Source organism: Symphalangus syndactylus, chromosome 19, assembly GCF_028878055.3.
Source record: "Symphalangus syndactylus isolate Jambi chromosome 19, NHGRI_mSymSyn1-v2.1_pri, whole genome shotgun sequence".
Taxonomy (NCBI): Eukaryota; Metazoa; Chordata; class Mammalia; order Primates; family Hylobatidae; genus Symphalangus; species Symphalangus syndactylus.
The window spans coordinates 90,525,740-90,545,689 of NC_072434.2; the positions used below are offsets into that span (position 1 = coordinate 90,525,740).

Here is a 19,950-nt window from a genome sequence, read left to right on the forward strand (position 1 = left end):
AAAGCTTTTATTATTTTAATGAATTCAAAAGCTGGAAGCATTATTGAGATGAGCAGTGTGTTCACTGCCCTAGTCCAATGTCACCATGTTTTAAAAATTATTCTGGGTGGGAACTTTTCTGCTACATCAGACAAAACCCCAAAATATGCCAAGTAGACAGAATATTAAATTAACATCAAATCCTCATCCCTTTCAAAATTGAGATCACTATTCTAAGGAGCACCCTTGAAAGCAACACCTACAAGACACAAAACTGGCTCATATGCAAAGGTCATCCCTCTGTCTACAATGTCACCCAAAGATTCCTCTGTCTACCTTTAACTCATGTCCTAAGAAATTTATGATTCTCTACGTTCTTTATCTGAATCAACCATTTACTTCTATAGGTATAAGCAAGTTCATTTAATCTCTCCGCTCTTTTGCATCCACAGCTATAGAAAAAGAAATTCCATTTTTTTAACTTACCTTACTGGGATTGATTCTATAGAAGAAAACATCACAGTAACATTTGGCATAAACACAAATTTGCCACTTTAATGTGATACTCTCTTAAGTCTCAGAAGAAAATAACAGAATCTTCTTTCCCAGACAATTTCAATGTTCACAGAAATGTTACTCAAAGAAAATATACTATAAACTATAATATTCCATTCTTGTATACTACAAACTATAATATTCCATTCTTGTGTACTATAGACTATAATATTCCATTCTCTTTCAAAACAGATCACATTTCTCGGTCATTAAGTTGACACCATTCTGCCACATTCTTGACACATCAAGTTTAGAAATTAGTACTCAGGTAACTGTGGGAACAAAAATGACTCTGGTAAAGTGAAGTTAATTACATTTAACTTATTCTGAAGGGTTGTATTTTCTACCACAGCTCACTTATACAGACCACTCCCATTCTGTAATCAGGCCTAGTATTACAAACGTATGCTGAAGCATGTTTTACATCTGTTGGTTAAAATGACTTATTACTATACTGCTAATTCTGTACATACTGTACTAATGTTTCTGTCTGCATAAAGCACAAGAATAACTGGGACCCAAACCAAGGATTTCTCCTCTGCAGCTATGGAGGGGATGAAGCGAGTCTATTTGTCTAAGAAGGGAAATGTCTGGCCCAGCTGTGGAAGTCCAGGAGTTGGGGGGACATGGGAAAAAGGCCACAGGGAGGGAGACAGAACCAGAAAACCCTGTCCATGTTACCATAGTGACATCCCAGTGGCTCACTCACTTCCCCTCCAGAGCCCTGCCAAAAAGCCAAGAAGTCTTAAACATCATGCCCCAGCTTACCACCCTAAAAGACATGGAGGAAGGTTTGTTCAGATGGCTGGCTCCAGGTTGAAATGATAGTCTAGAGAAGTTATTACTCATAAAATATTCCTTGGCTGGGCGCGGTGGCTCACGCCTGTAATCTCAGTACTTTGGGAGGTCGAGGCAGGTGGATCATGAGGTCAGGAGTTCAAGACCAGCCTGGCCAAGATGGTGAAACCCTGTCTCTACTAAAAATCTAAAAATTAGCCAGGCATGGTGGCAGGCACCTGTAATCCCAGCTACTCAGGAGGCTGAGACAGGAGAATCCCTTGAATTCAGGGGGCAGAGGTTGCAGTGAGCCAAGATCACGCCACTGCACTCCAGCCTGGGTGACAGAGTAAGACTCTGTCTCAAAAAAAAAAAAAAAAAAATTCCTTGAGGGGAAAAAACAGCCCCACAGCCCCCTACTTTCAATATCACTTTGTCCTTCTACGTGTAGGATAGATGGACTTCCTGTTAGATAATGAATCTAACTCCCTTTTTTTTTGATATGGTACAAAAGGTATGGGGTTTGTGGCTACGTAATTTAAAATCCTGGCTCTGCTACTTAGTGCAATGAACCAAGTCACTTTAATTTATTTGACCTTCAGTTTTCCCATCTGTGAAATGAGGATAGCAAACTTATGTTGAAAGACTACTGGAAGAAAGAAAAAATAAAAACCTCTTTGAAAAGGACCCAGCCTATCGTCTCACATTCAGTATCTACTCAATAAATATTTGTCGATGCTTCCTCCACAGTCCTCACTCCACCAGCAGACAGATTCAAACATCACTTGATTAGATGAGCAAATCATTTTCTTTAACTACCCAAGTATCTTTAAGGCCCGTTTCAACCCCAGAAGTAGATTCAATACCATACAGAGGTATTTTCAGAGCCTAGGTGTGCATTCCCAAGGATGCAGGAGTATCTAGGCCTGTTTAGCATTCTAGTAGGCCTGCTCTCCAGTGACCTTCCTGTGGAAGAAGCCAAGATCTTCTGGAGAAAGTAATGGGAAGAAGTAAATGCTTACAGACTTGGTCAAAAGAAAATGGAGAAATAGAAGAAGGAAATTTCAAGTGGACAACTCCAACCCCTGGGTCAGAGGTCAGCACTGTGGGATGTAGGGGCCAAAACAACAATAAATGAAAAACTGCTTCACTGAGAACGCTGTTTCTGGGAGCTCGAGGCGGAACTACTTCCTCTGGAGTCTGTGAAGCAAAACAGGCTCCCTGGAAGTGAAGGGTTCAGCCCAGTGGCTGCTGGAGCAGAAAACAAACCTGAAAGTGCCTGGGTGACAAAGTAAGGAGGCTCCCGGAGGGCAGCCCACATCCAGAAGAGAGAAAAGGCAGCCTGGGACACCTGGCATCTGGAGAGCAGGGATGATGGCGTACAGAAGTGGAGGGAAGAGAGTGTTTGTTAACACATCCTGGAGACAAGGGTGTATAGTCCACAGATCAGCCACAAGGACACTCAGAACAGACTTGGAGGAGCTTGTCACTGGCCATGTGAAGACCAAGCATGGAAGTACCATGTTGTTGCTATTTTCATCCTGAGCAATTATAAGTTGGTAAAGCAAGAGTTATGTGCCTTGAGACTACTGCCACCTCAGTCTAGCTGCTCATTCAGAGCAAAGTGGAGAGGAAAGCAAGGGAACCAATATTCTCCATGCACTTACTATGTTTTAGGCACCAAGTGAAGATTTTTCTCATTTAACTCCATACAATTTCATTCTAAAGAGCAGATGAACAACTTCATTTGATTAGATATACTTCCTCAATAAAGGCTTTTGAATGAAAGCAAATTTCATTTTGCTGATATGGCTATACTACGTGTGTGTCCTTATAGAAATAAATTAACCTGGAACTAACATTACGTATTTTTGTTGTTTTCAAAGACAGAGTCTCATCCTGTCACCCAGATTTAACCTTTCTCAGCCACATCTGCAAAATGGGTATGGTAAAAATAGGTAATGATAGGAGCTATTTCACACTGTTTTGAGGACCGTGTTACTACACAGTAAGGTGCCTGGCACAAAGTAAGCACTCAATAAATGTTAGCTATTTTTAGTTTTATAACACTAGGCTGCTAAGCTCTGATGGAGGAAATCATGAAACAAATTCTGGGGAGTGTTTCCTCAACATATCTGATGTCCAATTTTCTCTTGTAGCTGCATGGGGCCCGGAGCCGTATCACACGGTCCAGAAGTTCTCTCAAACTTCCAACTCTCTACTCAAGCACCAAGCCTCTGCGTGTGTGCATCTCCCTCAGATGATCTTGCTTCCAAATTCACAGAGAAAACGGAAGCCACAGCCCTGCTACCAACTTCCTACCCAACCCCCATAAACAGCATTATCCTTCTCCTTTAAACTCTCCCCACTTTTGAGAGGAACAGTCCACCTACACAGACCGTCCATTCTCCTGTGTTCCACATCCTCTCTGTCTCCTACTATCATAACCTGGACTTCCTTATCTTCAGTCTCATTTACTTCCCACTCACCACTTCCCCTCAGCCTAAAACCCTGCTGGAGATAGGGAAGGAGGGATGGCGGGAGGGAGAGGGGGAGGGAGGGAGGGAAGTATAGTTTATTTATATTTTGATTGGCCGATTGATTTTCAAGGTGTCACTCTGTCACCCAGGCTGGAGTGCAGTGGTATAATCATAGCTCACTACAGCCTCGAACTCCTGGGTTCAACAAATCCTCTTGCCTTAGCCTCCCCAGAAGCTGTGCCACCATGCCTGGCTAATTACTTTTTTGTTTTGTTTTGTTTGATTTTTAATAGAGACAGGGCATCAATATGTTTCCCAAGCTGGTCTCAAACTCCTAGCCTCAAGCAATCCTCCTGCCTTGGCCTCCCAAAGCCTGGGATTACAAGTGTGAGCCACCACTCCTGGCCTAAGTCTTATATTTTAAACAATCCCTCCTTTAACCTCATTCACCTCTAGCTACAACACTTTATTTATCCCTTAATAGCCAGGTTGCTAGAAAAAAAAACCCTTTATACTTGCTATCATCTCCATTTCCCCAAATTTCCAACCTCTCGTAATATGTACTGTGACATCATTAGGCACTAAATCTACCCTTGCTTTGGGTTCTAATGACCTCTTAAATGCAAAGTGCAGAAGACTTTAATCCTTTCTGCTTACTCCCCCATCCATGAGTCATTCCCTCTTCTACATTACTGTGGCTTCATTACACTGCAAGTTTCCTAAAGGCAATCCATCAATCAATCTGGCATAGCTTTGACTATATCCAAGCATATGGTATTGCACCCAACCTACATTCACTGAATGAATCAATGGAAAGAATAAGGGCCTTAAAGGCTCCAGTGGCTTCACTGTGTCATCTGCTCTGGTTCTATCTCTACTAACCATGGAAAAAGTTAACATTTCTCTTACTAAGTGAATGATACCTTTGGCAAAGTAAGATATAAAAGGTGTAAGGTTCTAGCTGATCCTGCGCCATACAGCTCCAGGTAAATAATCTGCCCCAGTGAGAAATCTGTTTATACCGGCAAAGTGCTTCAGGGCTTAAGTCTTCAGAGTTTGACCCCTGCTCACGGCACAGAAGGATGCCCAAGACACACTATAAGGCTATTAGAAATTGAAACCAATAGCCCTCCTAGTTTCTTTTAATACACTCTCAGATGCAGTGTTTTCTGCTTTCCTTTAAAAACAGTAGAATAGTAATTAACATTTTGTAATTTTCAAAGCAGTTGTGTAGGAAGATTTCCTGAACTGTGGAAGCCCACAAATTTGGCAACAAGAAGTATCACAACAGAGAAACAGCTCTTGGTTTATTGTTCCCCACACTTAATGTGTATTACAATGGCAATGTATGAAATAAATGAAGTTACCACCAAAACAAAGTGGTTTTTTTTTCTTTTTTTTTTTGTCAGACGGAGTCTCACTCTGTCGCCCAGGCTGGAGTGCAGTGGCGCAATCTCGGCTCACTGCAAGCTCCGCCTCCCAGGTTCATGTGATTCTCCTGCCTCAGCCTCATAAGAAGCTGGGATTACAGGCGCCTACCATCACGCCTGGCTAATTTTTTGTATTTTTAGTAGAGACAGGGTTTCACCGTGTTAGCCAGGATGGTCTCGATCTCCTGACCTTGTGATCCACCCACCTCTGCCTCCCAAAGTGCTGGGATTACAGGCGTGAGCCACTGTGCCCGGCCCAAAACAAACAGTATATTAAATAAGAAAAATGAATTTATGAATTAGCTTTCTTCCCTCCCAAACTCCCTTACTCTACACAAGTCATTCCTGATGAAGAGATTGAAAGAAAATGAGAAATTTAATAATGAATAACAGTAATACTACTACTAATAATTCTAGCAATTATTCTGGTATTACTTTAAAAAGAAAAAAAGTATTGCTTAATCTTTAGCTTTTGCTCCACAGCAAATTCCAATTCTTTCAGGACACAACCAGTAGAAAGCACATAATGTTGGTCCCTTATTTCCATACATTTCTTGTTTCAAAATAGCAACCCAAAAGGAATACTCCACTGATTGTTTCTAGATATGCTGATTAAAGAAAAATTTTAAATTTCAAGCCCATCAACCAGTTCTGCTCTATAATAAACAAAAACTATCTTTACAATAAAAGGTTATCAAACCAAACAGTCTGATCATCACATAATTTCTCATGAAAGCTGAAAAGGAAATACAATCATTCACTTATTGGTTCATCTTTCACCAAACACTTATTGTACTAAATGCTGGCAATACAGAAGTGAAGATCTACTTCATGCCCTAAAGATGCTCATAGTTAGCACCAAGAACTACACATCTGGCCAGGTGCGGTGGCTCGTACCTGTAATCCCGGCACTTTGGGAGGCTGAAGCAGGTGGATCACTTGAGGTCAGGAGTTCAAGATCAGCCTGGCCAATATGGGAAACCCCATCTCTACTAAAAATAAAAAATAAAAAAAATTAGCCTAGTGTGGTGGCATGCACCTGTAGTCCTGGCTACTCAGAGGCTGAGGCAGGAGAATCGTTTGAACCTCAGAGGCTGAGGTTGCAATGAGCCAAGATCATGCCACTGTACTCCAGCCTGGGTGACAGAGCAAGACTATGTCTTCAAAAAATTATATATACATCAACCTCTAAGAATCACATTTATCTTGAGCTATGGAGTTCGAAGGACAGAATTTTTTCAATTAATGTTAAGGTCTGGAAGTTTTACTTTGGCTCTTAACCTTTGGCTCACATACCTAATTTGGTTACTATGTGTTTACTACATGCAAAAAGACTTTCTTGGGCCTATGAACCATCTCTAGTAAATGGAGCTAATAATAACTATTCATCAGAAAGCTCTTTGTCCCATTTTTGTATCAGAAATGGGCAAGAAAAAAGTGAAACAAAATAAAACAACGTGAAGATTTTTTTAAATCCTGCGCCGGGGATGTTGCTGAGGGCAGAGACAAATAATTTACCTGCACACAAAATTAAATAATTTTTATTTAAAAAATTTAATTTTTTAAATAATTTAGATTCTAAAGAAAGGAACTTTTAGAATGACATCTGCTAATACTCTAAAGCTTATAACTGAGTTATTGGGAAGGTAAGAACATATTTTCCCCATAAAAATAAGTTCTATATCATGGTTATGATCCAAGGTGAACTCACAGAAACCTACTTTCTTTGGTTCCTTCAATAAACATTAAAAGCCTGTTATTTGTGAGGCACTATGCCAACCGTTAGGGATATAAAACCAAATAAGACCCAATCTCTGCCCACAGGAGCTTAAGAGTCTAGTGGAGGAAGCTAAATTAACGTTTGCAAGAAACGCTGTAAGTGTTTCCTAAAATATCCACAAGGTGTTGTGGGGAGCAAAGAAAAGGAGCACCTTAATCAGACTACAAAACGGAGAGTCACAGAACCTTAATCAGACTACAAAACGGAGAGTCACAGAACCTTAATCAGACTACAAAACGGAGAGTCACAGAACCTTAATCAGACTACAAAACGGAGAGTCACAGAACCTTAATCAGACTACAAAACGGAGAGTCACAGAACCTTAACCAGACTACAAAACGGAGAGTCACAGAACCTTAACCAGACTACAAAACGGAGAGTCACAGAACCTTAATCAGACTACAAAACGGAGAGTCACAGAACCTTAATCAGACTACAAAACGGAGAGTCACACAATGCTTTCCCTTAAGAGGTCATATTTGAGCTGAATTTGAAGGCTGATGAGGAATTACCTACACTAAAAAGGAAATCACGGGTAAAAAGGTCAAACAAACTATATTTAGTGATTTGCAGAATCATGGAGGTGGGTGACACAAAGGAGCCTAGAATGACTCAGGTGTCTGCTTTGGATGAACAATCCAACGTAGGCACCATTCACAAAGAAAGGGATGCTAGGAGGTACGAGGGCAAAGATGAAAAGGTCACATGCAGACCACAAAGCTTAAACCTTCGCCTCACATCTGTTTGGAGCAGCAGGGCTTTTTACTTAGTGCTTACATCAGCAAAGCCAATGAGTAGCGAAGTCTGGGACGAGGACAAGAGCTGCCCTTGGCATCACTGCCTGTTACCTGTCCCTTCGGGGCGCCCCCCAGCTCCACTGCTTGGCCTCTGTTTGTAGCTTGTGTTTTGGCCTTGCCAGCAAGTGTCCTTCAGGGAGGTCTGGCTACTCACAGTTTATAGATGAGAACACTGAGGCAGAGCGATAACTAACTCGACAAGAGAAAACAACCAGCAAACGGCCCTCTTGTCCCAGAGCCCACGTTCTTCACCAGAACACTGCCTGGTTTAAGAAACAGCAGCAATTCTGTTTCTTATGCACTCATGAGCTTCCCAAAGACAGGCTCTCATCCGGTCAGGCATCATGGGTGGATCATCAAGCAAACAGATGCCAACAGACATTCCCTCCCAAGTTACTCCTTTTAATCCTCTCCTTTGTCAGATGCAAAAGGCCTAATTCAATGCTAGAATTCCTCTATATCCATTATCAGGCCACCTGGAGAGCCTGTCCTAGAAGAATGAAGTCCCTCCTTGCCACAACAGTAAGTTTTGTCTTTTTCCCCATAGGTCAGCTTCCTTCTTTTATATTCTGCTACAATCTGTTGTTGTGGTTAATTACACAAGAGACCAGCACGGATGTATCAATCCCTAGTGGAACTGCTTTGAGAATCTGCAAACCAGACCATATATTATGGGGCTTCCAAATCTTCAAGTGCCACAGAATCGCAAGCTTCTGATCACTGCATTAAGGATCTAGACCTGTGGTTCAGATGAAAGATGAGCTTCATAAAGAAATATGTTGCCAGTGAGACCCCACTAGGTTGAAGATGCAGGAAGCTGAGGTGCTTAAATTATTCTAGTTAATGGGCTTATTTCCCCACTGGTTATGCACAGCAGATTGAATGGACAGTTGCAGGTGCAAACTGAGAGGTAAACAGACCTTTAAATAAGTAAAGAGCCAGGGAGCACTAGCTGGGGAAGCACAGGTTTCAGAATGAATTATTAAAGCCTGCACTGCTCCACAGTCGAGGGTACGACTGATTTCTGAGTGAAGACATCTTATCCTGAATGCTGCTACTTTCAGGTAAAAATAGACTCATTCTTTCCCTGACTCTCTTTCTCCATCATTGGTGAAAAATGAAACAGCTCTGTTGGTTTGTAATTGATGTGTCTGACACTAAAATTTCATTCTATGTACTTTCATCCTCTGAAATGCACAGTAAGGGAAGAAGAACATCTTGACAGGTAAAATAGTAGGTTTTGACACAAAGTCACGGAGATGTATATGATGGAGAATTTTCTACTGAGACAAAATGCAGTTCTATTTGAAAGTTTACCACACATTTCAACTTTCACTTTGAAGAAACACTTTAAGATAGATAAATAAATAAATAAATACACAATGGTTAAAAGAGGAAATTGGCTTTGTTTTTTTTTAAGAACTACCCAGTATAATAAAGCATACTTTTTTATATTTACTCTTTTTATAAAACTATTTATTGAAAAATATGAAAAGGTAGAAGGTGCTTAGAATTTCTAGCACATAGTACATGCTCATTTATTGATGTGAATTATATTTACACATAAATATACAGACAAACCAGAATACATAAATATAAAGGGATATAATCACTCCAACACCATGAATTCCACCTTAATATTCCTCTCCCTGACAAACTACTGATTAAATGTAAAAAGTTGCTCTTTAATCTAGACAACACGTTTTGTATGCATTTAAGAAACATTTACTGAGCACCTGCTTTACATCAGCATACTTCTCAGTACAGATAGGGCAATGATCAAGATACATGAGGTCCTTATTCCAAAATGGAGCTTAATTCTACCCAGAGTGAGATATGCAGTACCGAGAAGTAAATTGATAAGAAGATATTTTCAGATAATGTTCATGATGTGGTGACAATCAAACAGAATACCACAAGCATGTGGAAGAAGAGCTACTTTGGAGGGAATGACCAAGGAAGGCATCTTTGAGGCAGTCACATTCAACGGAGTCCTGAAGAATAAGAGTGCCAACCACTAAGAAAGATTTTCTAAAGTGCTGGGGGGAAAGCACGTGTGATAGCTGGAATTCACTGCTTTCAGCAGAATACCAAATAAAATGATTTACCCACAGAAAGGGTCCCTGTTCTCACTGGAGTCCCACAATGCCATTAGGGAGCCAAGCTCCTTATACCTTTTTCTTTGCCCCTCCTGGTGTGCAGCTCACCAGAGGGCTGCTCTACTACTGAGCAGTAACTCAGCCTTCCAGTGATGAAGAATGGGGAAGGCTGAAGGGCAGGGTGCCTAGCCAGCCTAGTCAGTCCCTTCCTATCAGCAAACAGTATCTCCCCCAGAAGCCCTGCCCATAAGTGTTCACTTATATCTGCTCTAAACTGTCCCACAGATACAATAAAGCTAAGGAAGTTTCTTGCTTTTAACTGGCATGGATGGGCCTTTTGTAGCTCCCCCTCCCCCCTCCAAAAAAACCTGAAACCCTGTTAGTAGGAAGAAAGCAAGAATGGGCACTGGCCTACGATAAGCCATGTCTGCTGAAGCATCCTAGGCAGGACCATGGCAAGTGTGAAGTCCCTTGTAGGATAATAGGTCCAGCTTGTGAAACAGAAGACCAGGGTGTAGGAGTGCAGGGAACATGACGGGAGCACAGCCCAGGAAGACTGTGAGTGAAATGGGAGCTCGCCAGGTCCTGGAGCAGGGGGAGTACTTTTTTATTCTCCACACCCCCCCGCAGCAGCCACCCCACCTCCCAGATGTGGTCTTGCTATGCTGCCCAGGCTGGTCATGAACTACTAGGCCTAAGAGATCTTCCTGCCTCAGCCTCCTGAGGAGCTGGGATTACAGGAGTGTACCACTTCACCTGGTGGTATTACCTTTATTTTACAAATAATGAAGCAAACTCAGTAGGTTAAGTTGACTCAGCTAAATTCACAGATTAGGAATGAGAGGAGACACAATTATAACCCAGCTTGATCCGACTCCTAAATTCATGCCTGTAACCCCTGTACTCTGCTGCTGTCTTCATATCCCTGCTTTAACAATATGCCTCTGAGTCTGAGCTGACACAATTCATTCTTCCAAATCCATTCCGGTTATTACCTCCTGTCCCATTCACTCACATTTATAAGAAGTGTTTATTTGTTCTAATATTTTCATTTATTTCAAAGTTCTAGATAGAGAGAATTCTATGTTTTTCTTCACCTACCTAATATGCATAGAGGAAAAAATATTAAAACTGAAAATGACTATCTTCATCTGATGCTGAGGTTTGGGGGGTGAAAATTCATCTTAGTGGGAAAGCAAATCTCTCTACTGCTGCTTCTCACTCTGAGATACCTGGGGAGGGAGGAAAGACAAGGCTGAAATGTCAATGCTCCTGCCAGCTCCTCGGTGCTGAAACATTAATGAGCTTCTGAATGCGCAAAGGTGGGCCCAGAGCCGAAGGATGTTTGAGAATTAAATTGCTCTGCATAATGAAGAAAAGGTAATTGAGTTTCCTGAGGAATCAGAGAATCAAGAGGTCTAGGAGAAGTGAGAAAGGCAGGGAGCTATGAAGGTGGCTGCTGTCTAACTCCACATGACGTCTCTCATGATTTCCACATTACCAGCAACACTGTTCCCAAATTCCTGACACAGAGCTATAGCAAGTTCTCACCTGGGGGACATCAGTGAGTGAGGGATCTGCGGGTGACTCCTGTCGGTAAGCATTGGGGAAACACTTTCAGATCACATCCAGGATAAACAATTATTTTCAAATCTGGGAAGATGAAATAGAGATAGTGAATGTAAAAGAACCTGTGAGACCTGGCAGAGCTCCTCTGATATTCTCCAGAGCAGCAGCAGACAGAAGCTGGAGCTGTTTGCTTACTCCTCTCGCCCTGAACATTACTACCATGCATGCTGGGACTGCGAGACGATGCCATCAGACAAGCCAGGTGTTCCAGCGATTGCTCTAGGTAAGCCTCATTCTCTTTGTTCACTGGCAGCACCACCCCGCTCCACCCTGCACCTCAAAGCAGAGTCCTCTACAAATGAACATGCAGCTTGCCTGGCACACCTGGCATAGCTCACCTGCATGCCGCCAAGCATGACAGACTGTCTTCACTGTGGCTGTAAAGCCCTATTTTCCCAAGAGGTTTCTTCCCTGGGGCCCTACGGCTTTCAGCATGAACTTCAAACTCACTGAGGACTGAGTGACTTACGGTTTTCTCTATGTGCTAAGCTGTTAGATTGTTTCCATCTTTACACAGGCTGTTCCCTCCATTTCAGGTGTCCTCTCTTCCAGGCTGAACCCGTTTTCATCAGGTTATGTTTTACGAGTTCTTCAGAAAGCAATTCAGGCACCGTTTCTCCAGGAAGCCTTCTCTGGCCTCCACCTTTGATTTTGATGGCCTCCTTCATGTTTGCCAGCCCCTGTCTATGCCTCCACCTTGGTATATGATGCTCTATTGTAATCATTAATTTACTTTTCTATCTCCGCGAATAGATGTACCCATGGAGCCTAGCAGTACACCTGCAACAAAGTGGTGGTTTGATCATTCTTATCAAATGTATGGCTTAAAAGTATTGTACTTCTAAACGTAAAAAGAGAATCAAATACAGGTCTGGCCGATGAAAGTATATTTCAAATGACAGGCAGGAATACGTCTTCCCAAATCCTGATTTTTCTTTTAATGTATAGCTCTGACTTATCTGGCCTCTATGCAGACCTTCATATTACTCTTCTCTAGTTAAGCCAATAGCAGTCTTCAAGCCAAAAACTCCTAGAAGTTGGAGTTTGCCAGGCAATAGTGCATGTATGTTGGTTGCAGGAGGGTAAAAAAAAATATTACAAAGATAACAGGCTGGGTTCAAGCTTGGAGAGTTTCAGGAACAGAAGAGGACAGCGTGGCAGAGCTGTGGGTACAGTAAGTGAAGTCAAAGCGTGTTGATGTGTACCTGGCTGGCTAAGCGACACTAGTTTCTTGGTGAATCTATCAGAGAAGGACTACTATGCAACCTAAATCGGTGGGAGCAATGTATCTAAAGTGAGAAAGATGAAGTAATGCTGTACCACAATGACTACTAATTGAAATGCCAACAACTCCAAGTTGGCTAAGTGAAAAGGGAGTCTTACCTCAATTACCCTAAAAGAACATTCTAGAACTAGGTTAAGCTAACAAGAATAAGCATATGTGGGGGGTGTTTCTGGGAAAAGAAGTCTGTCAGAGGCAGGCAGAAGTATCAAATGGAATGTGTCTCAGAGACGACCTAAGTTGACACCATACAAATAAATATTTCTGAAGATTACAGTCAACTGATCTGAACTCTACTGCCACGTAAGGCATATTAATTATTTTTAAACTAAGAGAATTGGTGTGCATGTTCTTGAATCATTTAAAATTCTTATCTCCTCAAGAATCCGGAATTTTTGTTTGTGTTACCCCTAAATCCAAATTTCATAATGCTGAGGAATCTATGGTTTTCGGGCATCATTACAAAATAACCAGCACTTCCTAACAGCTGGTGGCAGCAAAAATCTGAAACTTATCATCATATTTCTCAGTTACAATGCCTACTTAAGTATCACCTCAAACCTTTAAGTACAATACAATGTGAGGGTTATTCAGAGGTACAGAGATTAGTCATATGGTCAGGATTTCAACTTACCATATACCTGCATAATGAACAACTCAGACTTACCTCACTTGTTACTAAATATTTGCTTTATGTAAGGGAAAGTTATCTTCAGCCGAAATGGTAGAGCACAACCAGCTTAATATATAACCTAAGTGGCTTAGAGGCTAACTACATAAATCCCTTCAGCAGTAGCCTCAACTACATTTCTCTTCTTGTAGCTAGCTCTTGCACATTTAATCACCTTCATCTGTATTGTTAACTTGAAGTTTTAAATGTGCATATTCCTAGAACACATCAACTAATTTTTATAATTCTTTCATTTGAAAATATCCTTGGAACATTAAGGGTTGAAGAGATAAAGGATGCCATGTTTCTAATAGAATTTATTGTGACTCTTACACTCAGTGACTGGTTGTAACTGGGAAACTCAAAACCACAACTATATATGACTATAAAATGACAATGAAAATAGTTCACTCTATACTTGTAGGCTGCTTGACATTTTCCAGCTTGCCTTGATTTTATAAAAAGAAATGACCTTGAAAATAATTAAGCATATCAAAGGGTAAGGCTGTAGCTCACTGAAACATGGCGATATGTTCACGTCTTTATAACGCTGCTAAGCATTCATGAAACAGAAAGAAATTTTATTGCTCTTTAACCAATTTCTACTTTAATTTTATAGGCTTAAACATATTCACTACAAGGCCATTCTAATCTTCACCTACATGCATTCTTCTGAACTTGGAAATAAAGGCACTCAGGACTCTGCCTGCTAGACTTGGAACAGATCAGATTTTGCAAGAGGCATCAGGGTCTAGTTGATTCTTTTTCTTTCCAGCCTGTGTTTAATGAGAGTGCTCTCAATAAAAACACAAATTCAGATTAGGTTTCTATACTCAATGTTTATTAATTTAGATACTCTTTAAAAGAGCACGTAAGCATCTTGATAAATAAATTTAGCTGCTGTCACTTTATAAAAGGAACAAGTGCAATTAAAAAAGAAACAGGAAATCGGCAATGAGATGGAAGGAAAGTGCTTCTGAGACCTGGATGCTATCAGCCCCACTGCATACAACCGAGTGTGCTCCCTGCAGTGTTGCAAAGGGCTCAGAGAAGTCACAACTGGCCACATGTTAGGACCTTGGGCAGAGGAATACTGATAGAGGAAAGTCAGAATCTCCAAGAATGGAAGACCAAATGCTCGGAGGTCTGCAGACATCCTAATAAAAGGAATATTCACAAGGGAAGGCACCATTTTGAGTTAGTTCAAGTTCTCTGCTGGGTTTCCTCCCCTACCCCCACCCTAGCAGAGTCAGCTCAGAGCACAAAATTTAAATTAAAACACAAAATGTTTAGCTGGTTTCTCCAAACTTGAAAAGGGGTTGACCTGTGATCCCAGGTGAGAGAAAAAGAGGTATATAAAAATAAGGCTTCTCGGGAGGCTGAGACAGGCAGATTGCCTGAGGTCAGGAGTTTGGGACCAGCTTGGCCAATATGGTGAAACCCTGTCTCTACTAAAAATACAAAAAAATTAGCTGGGCATGGCGGCAGGTGCCTGTAGTCCCAGCTACTCGGGAGGCTGAGGCAGGAGAATCACTTGAACCCGGGAGGCGGAGGTTGCAGTGAGCTGAGATCATGCCACTGTACTCCAGCCTGGGCAACAGAGCGAGACTCTGTCTCAATAAATAAATAAATAAATAAATAAATAAATAAATAAATAAGGCTTCTCTCATGAGGTGATGGAATGCCTTAGAGATCTGCTATTTCCAAACCACCAGGACCAGCCCCAGTGAGCCAAATCCTAAATGTCTAAATCTTTCCTCTTCCTACGACACATGGACGGGGGGAATGTGAGTAACCAAGGAAGCCAGGCCCAAAGAGAAACTTTCTGGTGCCAGGATCATCTTGGGTGAGCCACTTGGTTTTTGCTCACACTGGATATGTGTGCCACGTGCCAGACACACAGTCCTGAACAAGACTGATAATGTCTCTGCTCTCATGGAGTTTACGCTCTTGCGATGGGTGACAAATAGTAATAACAAAAGATTTGGGGAAGAGTACCAATCATGGAAAGCATCTACGTAACAGTCCATTCATTTACTTAACATAGGCTACCGCTGTGCAACAGGCTCCATGTTGGCTGCTGGAAGTATACAAAGGTAACTAAAACACAAGCTAACTCTGGGAGTCAGCCACACAGAGACAGTGAATGAAGCTACAGGAATCAGTAAGGTAACCCACAGAGAGTGTGTAGAGAACAAAGAAGGTGGCGAAAGAACCCCACCGACTGGGAAGAGAGTAGTGCAGGAAGAAAACTAGGAGAGTACGGTGTCCCTGACGCCCAGGGAAAAGTGCTCCTGGAAGGGAGCACTCCACAGCACACAAGCAGTTAAAGCATCCAGAGGACTGAGCAACATGGAGATTGCTGCTCATCGCAACTAGAGCAGTTTCAATTGAGTTAAGGACCTGAACACCAGACTACAGTGGAGGTGACAAGAAGTAAGAACGTGAAGACTAAAAATGTAAATAATTTCAGTTGCAATTGTGAAAGGAGAGATGATTCAAAGATAAGCAGAGAAAGAGGTGGAGCAAAGGCCTTACTTCTTTTTTCCCTGCCTCCCTTTCTTCCTTCCTAAGACAGAAAATATTTAGCCACATTTAAAGGCTAAAAAAAGTGAAAATAATTGAGACTAGGTAACTAGTAGAGTGAGGTCCATCAAATGATAAAAGAGTGAGCTCTAGAAAACAGGAGGAGACATCCTTGCCTTTGGGGATTTCGGGACAGAAAGAGGGAGTTTTGCTGATGCTTTGAGGGGTGAGGAGAGGTGAACGGTTAAAAGTTGAAAGAATCTTCCACCTTACAGCCTCAGGCCAGGAAAACTCCCAGGCAAGATTGTGTGCAACTGAAGAGGCCACCACGTATCAGTCACAGGTTTTTAAGGTGAGCTTAGTTGACAAATGGTAAAAGTGAATAGAGGTCGGGGAGTGGAGAAAGTGGCTTGTCTGATTATTAAAGTTACTTACAGATATATATATGAATTTTTACAATGAGACAATAAAGTAATATTTGGGTAACAATAGTTCACACATTTTTAAGTAAAAATGTCCACTTCCCACTCTACATTAGGGTGAGAGGAGGCCCTGGCAATGCAGACAATGCTGAATCACTAATTTCAGTAACCTAAGAGGGCTGCCTGGAAGTAAATGGATCTACATGTGCACATCTGAATGGGAGAGATCAGGAATGTAGGTCAACAAGGGTCATCCTCAGTGACCCACACCCCCGTTACCTACACCAGGCAAACTGCTTTGCTGCACTGTGGCCTAGGTTCCCCTCCCTTTTTTTAAAAAAAAAGAAAAGTACTATCTGTTTTCTTGCAACTCTTCAAGGATTAGTGCAGTGTATGTGTCATGCTTCTGGGCAACTGGGAAAATAACCTGAGAACATCAAAGGTCTATACTGAACGTGAAAAATCCTCTGGGCACAGGCTGCACCAGGCCACACACTGCCACGTTGCCTTCACAGTCCTAAAGAAAAAGGAGGTACATGTTTGTATAGGGTTCTTTCAGATGCATTTCTCTCACCGGAATCATTTGCTCCAGTATATGCATGACTGAAACCGACCCTGATTAGAAGGAGGATAACCTCATGCTGCCTGAGCACACATGTAAGTCTGGTAACACCCTACTCACTGCGTGAAAAAGCATTTTATCTGTTGGTGTCACCAAAATGTAAGCCCTTTATTTGCTGAGTGTCTGCTAAATCAACATACAGCCTTCATATTTTGTCTGTTCCCCTGTTAATTCTCAAAGGTTGTTGGTTCCTGGAGTCTGGGCTGGAGTCTGGGAACCATGTCAGTCATTGTGCTTGTCCACACATGGAAAGTGCTCAAGATAATGTTTGCCTATCACAGTGTCTGTTTAACTTGCTATTGGCCCAAAAACATGCAAATGTGTGCTCCATAAAAGCTGCAACTGACGGTAATACCCGAGAGCTAGGGGCCGTGGGATAACTTAGTCATTGTAGTGTTTTTCTTGAGGTGAAACATAAAATTAACTATTTTAAGAACAATTCAGTAACATTTAGTGCATTCACAATGACAAACGAACACCAACCTATCCAGCTCCAAAACATTTGTATCACTACAGAGGAAAACTCAGTACCCACTGAAGACAGCTGCTCTCGGATGCGCCTTCCCACAAGCCCTGGCAACCATCAATCTGCACTCTGTCTCTGTGGATTTATCTACTTTGAACATTTCATACAAATGGAATCACACAGCATGTGACCTCTTGTCTCTGGCTCCCTTCATTAAGCATAATGTATTCTGGGTTCACCCATGCTGGAGCATGTATGGGTACTTCATTCATTTGATGGTTGAATGATACTCGATTGTATGGATAGATCACAATTGGTTTATTCATTCACGCAACAACCAGCATTTTGGCTGTTGCTACCTTTTCACTATTGTAAACACTAACACTATTTACAATATATGTATGTGAATTTAAGTACCAGTTTTCCATTCTTTTGTGTGTGTATATGGCAGTGGAATTCCTGGGTCATACATCAACTTTTTAAGGAAGTGGATTCCACAGTGGCTACGACATTGTACATTCCTATCAGCAATGTACAGGGTTCCAATTTCTTCACATCCTTACTATTTTCCATTTTAATGATCACGGCCATCCTACTACATTTCATTCCATCACATTTACTAGTAAATGTGAAGTGGCACCTCATTATGGTTTTTTTTCTTATATTTTTGGAGACGGAGTCTCGCTCTGTCGCCCAGGCTGGAGTGCAGTGGCATGATCTCAGCTCACTGCAACCTCTGCCTCCCGGGTTCAAGTGATCCTTCTGCCGCAACCTCCCGAGTAGCTAGGATTTATTTATAGGCGCACCCCACCACGCCTGACTAATTTTTGTATTTTTAGTAGAGACGGGGTTTCTCCATGTTGGCCAGGCTGGTCTCAAACTCCTGACCTCAGGTGATCTTCCCACCTTGGCCTCCCAAATTACAGGTGTGAGTCACACACCTGGCCTCACTGTGGCTTTCATTTGCATTTCCTTAATGACTGATGATGTGGAGCATCTTGTCATGTGCTTGTCGGCCATTTGTGTATCTTTTTTGGAGAAAGGTCTATTTAACTCCTTTGCTCTTTTATATTTAGGGTTATCTGTCCTTTGGTCATTTTTAAGCAAGGTACTCCAATATTCTTCTCTATGCATACTCCTTTAAGCAGACAAAACGCGAAACAACGCGGTGGTTAGGAAGCTATGCTATGAAATCAGGCTGCTTGGGTCTGTCCTGCAACTTAGTCACTATGAGACCTTGACAAAATTATCTCTCTGAGCCAAAAAATCTTAAAGGTAAACTTCATGGATATGTGGTAAATATGAAATAATCAATGTAACATACATACCATGGCATGCGACACATAGAAAAGCTATAAAATGTTTCAAAAGCCAATAAAAGTATGCACAGGTAGCACCTTCATGTAATTACCTGTGTGCTTCCATAAGGATGGGAAAAATGCATGAAGCTCTCCCAGATTCAGCCATGTAAGGGTAGAAGGAACTTCAGAGAGGAAGTCACAGGTTTTTTGCCTCCATGTTAAGATAAAAATGGCCCCAAAATAATGAAAAGCACTGTGCAAAATATTAATTTTTAAATATCTTTTCAACAACATAGGAAAGGCATTCTTCTACTTTTGCAAAGGAGGCAGAACCAAAACCTGTGAAGAAACTTTGGCTATACAGACACTCAACAGCGACGAAATCTTCTGCCCCGTCACACATTCCTGGGAATTAAAAGGAATGGTGAACGTTTACAAGCTGCTGTACTTTATAATTGTTATTTCTTTGAAATTATTCTTTTTCTTTGTGAGAGGAAAATAAACCATAGTATGTTGCTGAGAAGTATTAAGACTCATTCCTTTCTGTACACACAAAAAAATTCATTGCACCCGGATGATTCATGTCAAGCAGTCCACCTGCGTGGGTCTAAAAGTCACGCATATTGTTCTGACAGGTCTACCTTGCTTGCCATTACACTTTTGCCGTCTTTAGAAAGGAGTGTTTAGTAAAACAAATGATGCCTATACAATGTCCATGTACAAAGGCCCCTGTGTTCCAATTCTATCCCATACTTGAAAAACAAAGGCTCTTTCAGGGTAGGGGTTTCAATATCACCTGCTATGTAGTCTGGTCCAATTAAATTTCCAATTTGTAATACACAATTTTATACCTATAATTCTTTCTGTCATTCTACCTTGCTTTAATATGAAAAGAAGTCTCCGCTTCACCTGAATTCCTTAGAGAGCCTGGCTTTTCTAAAAGCTTGTGTGTCCGTCCCTACATCCCTCCCACCTACACCAAATTTAAACCTTGACAGACTATTACACTGGACAGCAATCCAGGCACTCTGCAAAAGACAGATGCCAAGGCCCAGGAGTCACGGGTAAGCTCATATTTATTTTCCACACTGCAACAAACAGATAGGATGGAAGAGGTGGTCAGAAATTAGTAAAC

The 19,950-nt window shown here is 41.6% G+C and overlaps 1 protein-coding gene and 1 long non-coding RNA gene across 3 annotated transcripts in view; both read right to left on the reverse strand.

Moving 5' to 3' along the window:
* The window catches only part of LOC134731920 (uncharacterized), a 73,483-nt gene extending 59,292 nt beyond the window's left edge, over positions 1-14,191 (reverse strand). The window contains exons 1-2 of the long non-coding RNA XR_010114647.1: positions 7,425-14,191; positions 1-7,152 (exon numbers count right to left, since the gene is read on the reverse strand). The exon at positions 1-7,152 is cut by the window's left edge and continues 42,330 nt beyond it. This is a non-coding gene — a long non-coding RNA (uncharacterized lncRNA). The remainder of the gene's footprint in view (positions 7,153-7,424) is intronic.
* The window catches only part of SMYD3 (SET and MYND domain containing 3), a 745,729-nt gene that overhangs the window by 389,737 nt on the left and 336,042 nt on the right, over positions 1-19,950 (reverse strand). The window lies entirely within an intron of this gene.